The 12,139-nt window shown below is 39.8% G+C and overlaps 1 protein-coding gene across 5 annotated transcripts in view; it reads right to left on the bottom strand.

The window, feature by feature from the left end:
• The window catches only part of SGCD (sarcoglycan delta), a 1,058,523-nt gene that overhangs the window by 58,184 nt on the left and 988,200 nt on the right, over nt 1-12,139 (bottom strand). The window lies entirely within an intron of this gene.

Raw genomic sequence — 12,139 nt, 5'->3', positions numbered from 1 at the left:
ATGCTAAAATTAGTATCACAAAAGGTGGCTCTATTTAGAAACTGGAATTTTATCTTGTGAGAAGAGAAATATCTACTAGCATTTGATGTATAGAAGTTTTTTTAAAAAAGTTTGCTGAATCCTTACAATGCATGGATTATTAGAAATCAAAGCCCTTCAATGAAGAATAAAAATGTCATTTCTCTTCTTCCAATATATCTCAACTTTCACATCAGATTTGGTTCCTTGGGTTGATATTAACAGGGAGAAAATAACAGGTATGTTTATGAGGCTAGTACTTCAGAATTTTTTTTAACAGGTAAGCTACCTTCAGGTGAATGGTAGTACCTTGAGGATAACTACATTTTTAAAAAAATGTGGGAAAGCAAGGTGAGATAAGATGACCTTCTTAAATGAACAATGCAAAAAATAGAGGAAAACAACAGAATGGGAAAGACTAGGGATTTCTTCAAGAAAATTGGAGGCATCAAGTGAACATTTCATGCAAAGATGGTCTTGATAAAGGACAGAAAAGGTAAAGCCCTAAGAGATTAAAAAGAGCTGGGAAGAATACACAGAACTGTACAAGAAAGGTCTTAATGACCTGAATAACCATGATGGTGAGGTCACTTACCTAGGGGTGGACATCCTGGAATGTGAGGTCAAGTGGGCCTTAGGAAGCATTACTACAAACGAAGCTAGTGGAGGTGACGGAATTCCAGCTCAGCTATTTCAAATCCTAAAAGATGATGCTGTTAAAGTGCTGCACTCAAAATGTCAGCAAGTTTGGAAAACTCAGCAGTGAACACAGGGCTGGAAAAGGTCAGTTTTTATTCCAATCCCAATGGAATGATCATTAAGGACAATGTCAAAGAATCTTCAAACTGTTGTACAATTGTGCTCATTTCACATGCGAGCGAGATCATGTTCAAAATCCTTCAAGCTAGACTTCAGCAGTTACATGAACCAAGAACTTCCAGATGTACAACCTGAGTTTCAAAGAGGCAGGGGAACCAGAGATCAAATTGCCAACATTCGTTGGATCGTGGAAAAACTAAGGGAATTCCAAAAAACAAAAAACACATCTATTTCTGCTTCATCGACTTTGTGAAAGCCTTTGACTGTGTGGATCACAACAAACTGTGGAACATTCTTAAAGAGATGGGAATACCAGACTACCTTTCCTGTCCTCTCAGAAACCTGTATTCAGGAAAGAAGAAACAGTTAGAACCAGACATGAAACAACAGAATGGTTCAAAATTGGGAAAGAAGTACAACAAGGCTATATGTATGGCCACCCTGCTTATTTAACTTCTATGCAGAGTACATCATGCGAAATGCTGTGTTGGATGAATCACATGCTGCAATCAATTTTGCCAGGAAAAATATCAATAACCTCAGATACGCAGATGATACCACTCTAATTTTGCAAAAGGCGAAGAGGAACTAAAAAGCCACGTGACGAGGGCGAAAGAGGAAAGTGAAAAAGCTAGCTTGAAACTCAACATTCAAAAGACTAAGATCCTGTGGAAGCAGTGACAGACTTCATTTTCTTGGGCTCCAAAATCACTGTGTATGGGGACTGCGGCCATGAAATTAAAAGACAGTTGCTCCTTAGAAGAAAAGCAATAACAAACCTAGACATCATATTAAAAAGCAGAGACATCACTGATAACCAAGTTCTGTATAGTCAAAGCTATGTTTTTTTCCCAGTAGTCATGTACAGATGTGAGAGTTGGACAATAGAGCAGGCTTAGTGCCGAAGAATTGATGCTTTCGAACTGTGGTGCTGGAGAAGACCCTGGAGAGTCCCTTGGACTGAAAGGAGATCAAACCAGTCAGTCCTAAAGGAAATAAGTTCTAATATTCATTGGAAGGACTGATGCTAAAGCTGAAGCTACAATACTTTGGCCACCTGATGCAAAGAGCTGACTAATTGGAAAAGACACTGATGCTGGGAAAGATTGAAGGCAAAAGGAGAAGGGAGACTATGAGATGGTTAGATAGCATCACTGACTCAATGGGTATGAATTTTAGCAAACACTGGGAGATAGTGGAGGATATAGGAGCCTGCATGCTGCAGTCCACGGGGTCAGAAAAAGTTGGACACAACTTCAGACTGAATAGCAACACCATCAAGCTTTCACTGTATTTTAATGATATGCAATTTAGACCACCATTTAAAGCAACACAGACATGAAGATAGAGCACCATCACCCCAGGTAGTGCTAGTGGTAAAGAACCTGCCTACCAAGGCAGGGGATATAAGAGATTGGGTTTGATCTCTGGGTCAGGAAGATCCTCTAGAGGAGGGCATGCAACCCACTCCAGTATTCTTGCCTGGAGAATCCCATGGACAGAAGAGCCTGGTTGGCTACAGTCCATGGAGTCGCAAAAAGTCAGACATGACTGAAGTGATTTAGGACACACACGCAAACATGAAGATACTGTACTATACATTAGTGATCATTGTATAATTGATGCCTGCTTTATGAACAGACTTGAGTAACCTACTTTCCAATTGTACTATAGTGTTTGATACTTTGAAAAAATGTTCATAAATAGTTCCTATTTTTTGAACATTTTAAAAAAGATCTTTAGGTTAACAAGGGACATCTATTGTTTCTGTGTGCCCCCTATTTATCTAGCCACAGTAACTAGAATTTCTTTGGGGATCTACCCCTTCCTTATATTTAGATAATATGATTTGACTGGGTCTATTTTTACATCCAACTCCAGACATGACCCATTCCTGGCCAATCTGAGTACTGTACTCCCTTGGCAGCACTGATTCAGGTATAAGTATGTGATCCAAGTTAGACTGCTGGGGTTTAATTCCAGGACTTTTATTGAAACCTCTGAGAAAGGATTCTTGCTTTCTTATTTTTCCCTGAGTGAATTAAAGATGGGTTGGAAGCCTGGGAAGTATGTTGTCAGAACTGGGGGAGAGCCTTCCAGAGAATGTAACCACGCAAAAGAACCCAGAGCTCAGAAATGGGAAAAGTAAAGTGGAGATTATGTTCTACCGTTTGAGAGCCTGGATCGAGACATGTCTGGGCATATCACCTGTGGTGCTTTTCAACTATGTGAGCTAATCATCACCATCCCAGAGCCCTTGAAAAGTCCGCTTGACTTAGGAGTTCTTTCACTTGCAACCAAAGTTCTTACTAATATATTTGTCCACGTGGTAGACATTCTTTGTGTCTCCCTCTGTGGTAATAGACAATGGTCCAAGAAAGAGTGGTGGGTCAGAGTCATAGGGTACCATGTAATTCTAAATAAATTGCAAAGGCCATGGTTTGTGGAGACCTTGCTCTCAGTGAAGCATTATGGTGGGAGAAGATTATAAAATCCATACTGGTATGGATTTTTTTCTCATCTTCATCTCATTACGTTTCTTTATCCTGTGCTTCATTCTATTGAGAATTCCCTGTTTCTGTATCCTCAAGATCCAACACTGAACATGGAACAAACTAGGTACAAGATAAACAGATGAACGAAGGAAAGGAATAATATTTCCTATTAAAATTGTTGCCTGGTGTAGTGCAAACTGCATTTAAAGTCTAATCCTTTTATTTCAATAAGTTTTTGCAATATAAGCTATTGAATTCTTAAATATACATTAAAAAGTAATACCATTCAGAAAAAATTTCAAATAACAGCTGTTAAATGACTTAGATAAATACATGAAGGGTAGGAAATTTCAGGCAGAAGGAATAACTTAAGCAAAAATAAATAACAGTATGGACAAACTCAGGGGCATATATTTCAAGGTACAGAATCATTCAGTACAGATTTGAAAGTAATATTTTTTGCTGTTTAAAACATTTCAAAGTGTCTCTTTCATAGTTTTCAGTAGGTGAAGAGTCTGAGACTTCACATGACTTGGAAGCTAATGAGGTAGCTTGAAGATCATATGATGCTCCCGGGTCAGATACATGAGATTTACTGATGGCACTGCAGGCAGCATAAACATCATCATACCACTGACAATCTCCCTCATCCTAAAGCTCATGGGTGGGAGCGAGGCAAAAAATGGGTCCTGATGGACGTCTGCAAGTGCAGTGCCCTGTCTCCCAGGAGAGGAACCTTGAACTTAAGGATCTCAAATCATCTTAAATGGGCAGCACCTTGCCTGTCCTTTGCTCTGGAGAGAGATCTTCATTATACTACTGGGCAGTAAGCATGGCTGCCCTATGTTTGGGAGGAGACACTTTATTTCCTAAAGCTGTTCACTATGTAAACATCTTTCAGAAAAGGGTTTGGAAAAAATGCACCTAGACTTACAAGACTCACAAAAACACAAGAGACCCAAGAGAATTGTACCCCACCAACAGTAACAAAAAACCTAAATTAAAATGAAGTCTGACTTTATTAAACTGTGGATGTTTAATTTCCCCTCAAACAGGACTCTGGCCATATCAGAAACAGAAGTTGTATGAAGTCATTTTGACTTTGGAGCTTCCTGAAGGATAAAATGCAGAACACTTATTACTTTTTTTCTTTTTAAACTGAGAAGCATTTCCCAAAGAAAGTTTGATTCTTTCCGGTTTGGTTTCACTAGGTTGCATTTCAATACATTTCTCCCTGAGTTTGTTTGGGAATGACTTAGAGAGGGAAAATATACACATTTTTGCTAGACTATTAACTTGATGCCCAGGTAGAATTTATGATAAAGGGGTAAAGTTCATGGAGAGATGGATGTTCAACTGAGAAACGAGTTATTAAGAAGATGGGAAATATAGATCGGCACTTTTAGAAGAGGAAAGTTAACTCCAGGCAGGGGGTCACTGGAATGAATGAAGCAAATTTTACCCACCCAGCCCTTAAACACTTTTAAACAACAGCTGCAGTGCTGAGTCAACATTTTATTACTAATAGCATCCTGTAATACCCAACACAGACACATCTAGCGCCAGAAAAGAATCTGAGAATTTCAACTGACTGATAAAACCTTTATCTGAATATGTCCCATACATAAATAAGGTAAACAGAGGAGGAAGATCATTGACGTCCTCGAGAATCAAATCATAGATACAACTCTACCATGAAGTACACTCAGTTGTGTCTGACTCTTTGTGACCCCATGGACAGTAGCCCACCAGGCCCCACTGTCCAAGGAATTCTCCAGGCAAGAATACTGCAATGGGTCGCCTTTTCATTCTCCAGGGGATCTTCCCGACCAGGGATTGAACCTGGGTCTCCTTCATTGAAGGCAGACTCTTTACTGACTGAGCCACCAGGGAAGATCAAGACCAAAGATACAACTCTAACATAACCTCAAAAAAACAAAAAACCAAAAAACTTGTATTGGTTCTTTGGATTGTCTAATATCTGAAACTTTTTTGGATTTTACCTTTTTGTAAGAGTATAAAGAATTGGGAATGATTAATTTAATTCTTTATTTAAAAAACAAACAAGCATAATCAGTGCACAGAAATGCTATCATTTTCTATCTTTGTTTGTAAACATAAATGACAATGTTGGTTACTATGTATCTCCAAGTTCTCAAATTCTAGAGGGTATTAGAACTCCTATGACTCTGTTCTCCCAGGGCTGAATGTATTATCAAAACATCATTTTAAAGTGAAAATCTAGGCAAATCCCCTTTTATAATTCTTCAGAGGCCTTCCATTTCACTGAGGATGATGAGCTAATTCCTTAAAAGCACTCATTGGTCCTCGAACCATCTGGTTTTCCCTGGGTATCCCTTTTTCTCTTTTTCTCTCTTTACCCCCTCCTCCCAGTTAGATGATTTTGAGCAAAGAAGTGATACGATCTGACTTTGACTAAAACATAGAAAGTATAAACAGTCAATTGTGGAGGCAGGAGGATGAGTTAGCAGGTAATTGCAATAATTCAGGCAAGGCAGGATGGCAACATGGGGTAAGAGAGCAGTGGTTAGACGCCAGATAATTATTTTTAAGAGAGACACAACAGAACTTTTTGGCAGACTGTATGTAAAACATGAAAGAAAGAGGATTTTTTTTTTCCCTGAGCACCTGGAATAATAAAATTATCAGTTACTGAGACAGGAGAGATGACAGGAGGTCAGGATTGGTGGAAAATTAAGAATTTATAGTTAGTTAGTATTTGAGATATCCATTAGACATTCAATAGGGAGAGTGAGTAACTATGTAGGCATACAAATTTGGAGTTCAGGAGAAAAGTCCAGGGCTAAAGGTAAATAAGTAAGTCATCAGTTTAGAGATGGTATTTAAAACCATAAAGCTGGAGGAGATTATCTAGGGAATGATTGTAGATGAGGAGGTTGCAGGGTTGAGTCCTGGGCATAATGATGATTAAAGGGACAAGGAGATAAGAAATAGCCAAAGACATGGAGAAGGAGAGCCAGCAGATCAGGAGGTGAATCTAGGAAGAAGGTGCCTGAAGGAAAGAAACGTCTTTAAGAGTGAGGGAGTGATCTAGAGCATCAAATGCTCATAGTAAGAAGAGGACTAGAAACACTGACCACTGGATATGTCAATGCAAAAGTAAGGGGCGGATCCAGCTTTTGGGGTCCAAGGTTTATATAATCTGAAGACTCTTTGAGACAGAGAGAATGTAACTTAAGTTTAGGGTCTTGAAAGCACTTGTAAAACTGAGGATCACTGAAGCACAAGCTTTATGAGAGTCAAGGTCCATCCACATCTGGTGATGGTCACTGAAGACTACAAAGTGTTCTCTGGAGTCGGGGAGAAAACCTACCTGGAAGGGAGCAAGGAAATATGGGAGGACAGAGAGTGGAGACAGCCTTTTCAAGATGTTTTCTTATAAGGGGGGGAAAGAAGTGGGGTAGCCAGTAGTGATACAGAGGTTAAGGGAAGGTTTCTTCTATTCCTTACCTTAGTTTTCCTAGCTCAGACATGAGACCACTGATCAGAATGACCCAGAGGGAAAAAGCTGAAGGTGGTCAATTGTTAGACTAATATCCTTGAATGAGAGCGAGGGGATGGGATTCAATGCAGGAGTAGAGGGGCTGTTTTAATGAGAAGTATGGGCAGTTGATCCTGGCAACTAGAGGAAGGCAGATGGAAAACACAGGTGGATGTTGTGGTTGAAATGTGTGGCCATTCTTGATGGCATCTATTTGTGTGTGTGTGTGTGAGAGAGAGAAAGAGAGAGAGACAGAGAAAGGAAACAAAGCCATCAGAAAAGAGGTAGGCATAGTGAAGGGGCTATTAAAGTTTTGAAGATAAAAGAGTAGTCTGAAGTAACTCTAGGACTATGAGGGAATGGACTAGAGACATGTTGGAGTGTTTCTGCTCTGTACCTATAACCCAGTTGAGGTTGGAGCTTGTGACCTTAGAGAGAGACTGGTTGATATGATTATATATTCTTCGCTGGTGGAGAGTCTGATGCCTCAGAGAAGAAAGAGGGTAGGCAGAGAATCAGATTACCCAAGGATGGCACATAGCTAAGGTGGGCAGAGGCAGTGTTTAAGCCTACCTCCCACATTTCAACCATATTGGATTTCCCTTGTTCCTTGAGGCTCTCTGGTCTCTGGCTCTTCCACTAGTTCCCCTTCTAAACACTGCTCCCTATTGTTAATTGGAACAATAGACTGGTTCCAAAGAGGGAAAGGAGTACATCAAGGCTCCCTGCTTATTTAACTTATGTGCAGAGTACATCATGAGAAATGCTGGGCTGGATGAAGTACAAGCTGGAACCAAGATTGCCAGGAGAAATATCAATAACCTCAGATATGCAGTTGATACCACCCTTACCACCCTTATGGCAGAAAACAAAGAACTAAAGAGCCTCTTGATAAAAGTGAAGGAGGAGAGTGGAAAACTTGGCTTAAAACTCAACATTCAGAAAACGAAGATCATGGCATCTGGTCCCATCACGTCATGGCAAATAGATGGGGAAACAGTTGAAACAGTGACAGACTTTATTTTTGGGGGCTCCAAAATCACTGCAGATGGTGATTGCAGCCATGAAATTAAAAGACGCTTGCTCCTTGGAAGAAAAGTTATGACCAACCTAGATAACATCTTAAAAAGCAGAGAGATTACTTTTGCCAACAAAGGTCTGTCTAGTCAAAGCTATGGATTTTCTAGTAGTCATGTATGGATGTGAGAGTTGGACTATCAAGAAAGCTGAGTGCTGAAGAATTGATGCTTTTGAACTGAGGTGTTGGAGAAGACTCTTGAGAGTCCCTTGGACTGCAAGGAGATCCAACCAGTCCATTCTGAAGGAGATCAGTCCTGGGTGTTCATTGGAAGGACTGATGGTGAAGCTGAAACTCCAATACTTTGGCCAGCTCATACGAAGAGTTGACTCATTGGAAAAGACCCTGATGCTGGGAGGGATTGGGGGCAGGAGGAGAAGGGGACGACAGAGGATGAGATGGTTGGATGGCATCACTGACTCAAAGGACATGAGTTTGAGTAAACTCCGCGAGTTGGTGATAGACAGGGAGGCCTGGCATGCTGCAGTCCACGGGGTTGCAAAGAGTCAGACACGACTAAATGACTGAACTGAACTGAACATTCAGCTAATTACTACTTAAATACCAATTCCTCTAGACCCTCAGACTAGACTGTAATAAGCTTCTCAGCCACTCTGACTTCCCTCTTTCATTACAGGTGACTCTTGGTAATTATTTGGGCAATCTACATCTTTCATACATGACATGGGGCTCTCCAAGGCTAGGAACATGCTTTCCACCCCAACCAATCTTTTCTGGTGGCTGGCAGAGCATGGTCACATGTAGTATAGTCACACGATTCATGTATCCCATGCAAACATTGTCATTAGAATCAAACTCTGCTTGTTGGGCTCCAGGATGCCAAGGCCCAGGAGTGACAGAGGCATCAAGTCAGTGAAGCCATAGTAAGAATGACCAAAAAAGAGGTGGTTAATTTTCAAAAGCAAATGTGTATATACTTCCAATCAAGTAAGATATACTTTTCAATTGAACAAACATTTATGGAACATTCACAGGTGCTTCAGGCTATCCTAGGTGTTTTTATAATTATCTCATTAAGTTATTAAAACAAACACCTTGATACATGTTAAGCCTATAGGGATTTAAAATTAAAAGAAATCTCAGGTGTGTAGGAACCTACTCCAGTACTCTTGCCTGGAAAATCCCATGGATGGAGGAGCCTGGTGGGCTGCAGTCCATGGAGTCACGAAAAGTTAGTCATGACTGAGCACCTTCACTTTCACTTTTCACTTTCCTGCATTGGAGAAGGAAATGGCAACCCACTCCAGTATTCTTGCCTGGAGACTTCCAGGAACAGAAGAGCCTAGTGGGCTGCCGTCTATGGGGTCACACAGAGTCGGACATGACTGAAGCGACTTAGCAGCAACAGCAGCAGCAGGTGTGAAGGAACACTACACCAACTCTCTGATTCACAGGAACTTAAGTTACTTAAATATCAAATGATTTGGCTGCCCAGGTATATGCATTTAGGCAGCCCTTTGCACCACATTTTAACTCGGTGACTGTCAAACCTTAGAGTGCTTTAGAATTATTGTAAAGGGTTGAACATATAAAGCCATGTACTACAGACACAATTTCAGAGATTTCCAAAGGTAATTTTTAAAAATTAGAATTTGTTCTCTCAGTCCTGCTGACTTTAAAATCTCATTCCCTTACAATTTTCTCTTCCTTAGGTATAACAACTCAATAGAAATGTGTTGAATAAGAAAAAGAAAATACCTCAATTAGAATAGTTTGTTTTCTGTCAAAACTACTGAATGAAATTATTATTGGGAAGCTATTAGGTACAATAATGGTACAAAGGTGGAGTGCACAGGCTTCTGGAAACAGGTGGGCAAGTGGGTAAATTAAAAGACAATAGTACAGGCTTCATACAAAGATACAGAGATGCTGGGGACAGCCCAGGAATGGGTGATGCTTTAAGATAAACAGGAATTAACCTGATACAGAGAATCAGGGGGTGAGACTATGAGGATGCCAGGTGAAGGAATAACAAGTTCAAAAGCACAGGGTATAGGAAAAATAAAATCAGTCATTACAGTTTCTCTAGGAATTTTTAGGGCTAAATTCATTGAAGGAAAAAACCCTGGATTTTCCCTAAAGTTCTTCATATAGAAAGTGCCTTCATATTCTTCCTGAGCTTGAACATGTCTTTCTCGTCCAAAGGAACAGGACCCAAATGTGTTTTTGCAGCTGGAGTCTACAAGATGAAAGCTGGTGACCAAAATGTAATGATCTTATGGTTGTAAAAGAAAGTTTGCAGTCCTCGTTCTTGGGAAGTTCATTTCACACCAATCTTATGTTCAGCTCATATGAACAAGATGTGCCATTAATTTGGCAGATGATTCGACTAAGATGTGGATTATGGGAAAGGTGAAACGTCCTTGGCCACCACTGAACACTTCTGGATATTTCTCATGAGTTCTTTCCCTTGTATTTCATGGCCACTTTGAAAAAATAAGTTCTGGTGCTGACTTGTCCTTTAAGAAGTAGCTGATTATAGTTCTTGAAGAGTCATGACAAATTCTACTACTTTTTTGGTGTGCTAAACTGAGAGCATGGCCCTAACTTGTGACCCTCTTACTTGCAAGGATATCTCTTGATTATAATGCAAGGTAATTCAGAAAAATCAAGAACAATGGTCTTTTGTTTGTGAAGCAATAGCCAATTGCTTTTAGAGATCAGACAGAGATTCCAATTAGCACCTTGAGAAGCTAAGTAATTTCAAGCTTTAGAAACAGAAAAAAATGATCAAATTCTGCATGCGGGCACTGATAGTAAGGAATTGGCTTTTTCTTCCAAACTAATTCATTTGTGTGATTTTGTGTCATCAGTGGTTGTCACTAGCTGTTACAGTAGGAACAGAGAGTTTGGCAAAGCAAGACGACCAAAAGCATAGACACGACCCCCAAGTTTTCACCTACTTTTACCATTCCACTTTTTTTCTATTAAGAAAATAGAGTGTCCCAGGCTATGTCATGATTCCCACAAAAACCTCCACTCTCAATGTCTAGGCAACTATTTTCCACACATTATTGCCTCTGCTTAGTAATACCTTACTCCTAAGTCTATTTAACTAGGAATGAGTTCAGAGTCCTTCCTTTCAAATCCAAGTAGAGTCATAAGATGCCATATCTGTTAGAATAAGATAGTGGCAAGACCAACAATCATGGTGATTGTAGCCCATTCTCTTCTTGACCTTTACATGCAAATATTACTCTTAGAATCTTTGAAACACTTTGTTTTTATTTTTAAACTACTACTTATTAGATATTTCTTAAGTATCATATGATATACTAAATGCTTTACATATATTTTCTCATTTAACCCTACTAATATAAAGAGTCAGATAATGCTGACTTCCCTTTAATAGATAAAGAAAGTTTATAGAGGGTAAGGAACTTGTCCAAGGGCACCCAGTCATCAAGAGTAGAGTCATGAGTCTGAGGCTGGTGTGTTTCCAAACTGTGTGCTTTAAGACTTTGCTCCTCTGAAACAGACTTGCTGTGCCATCATCAGTTGTGTCTTGCGGCAATGAGTAACTGTTGCCAGGGACGCGCAAAGAACAAGCTGAATACCATCTGTTCAGAGCACTGCAGAAGGGATTACTGCATTAAGTAGCAGGTTGGACCAGGTGGCCTTTAAGGCACTGTCCAACTGACTGTTACATATTGATAAAAGGTTGATATATTTCTTTACATTTTAAATTTCTTTATTTTTTAATTGAAGGATAATTGCTTTACAGAACTGTGTTGGTTTCTGCCAGACATCAAAAAGAATCAGCCATAGGTATACATGTGTCCCCCACATGTATATATGATATATTTTCAAAGCTGGCCTTGGGATACATAGAATTGGTGGCCAAGGTAGAACATTGCGGGTGCCATTAGTGAGGGAGCAGATGGAAAAGGAAGAAGTGATCAACCAGAGAATTCATTTTCTTTACCACATTATCCTGCTCCTGGCCTGCTTAAACATGATCTGTCCTTGTCACTATACCACACCCCTGTAACTTACACAATATTGTACAACAGCTATACTTCAATTTCAAAAATATTGTTGGTCCTGTAAATAAACCTCTCATTCTATTTGATCTTGTCCTGGTGAGTGATTTCATGCCTTGAAAGTATGGGCCATCCCATTTGGGTTGCAGTGATGTCTGTAAATTATCCTAACATACTGCCATGTTACTGTTCTGTTGTTAGA

Source organism: Ovis aries, chromosome 5, assembly GCF_016772045.2.
Source record: "Ovis aries strain OAR_USU_Benz2616 breed Rambouillet chromosome 5, ARS-UI_Ramb_v3.0, whole genome shotgun sequence".
NCBI classification, from domain to species: domain Eukaryota; kingdom Metazoa; phylum Chordata; class Mammalia; order Artiodactyla; family Bovidae; genus Ovis; species Ovis aries.
The sequence above is the reverse complement of the archived record's forward strand: the minus strand, read 5'-3'. Positions and strand labels throughout refer to the sequence as shown.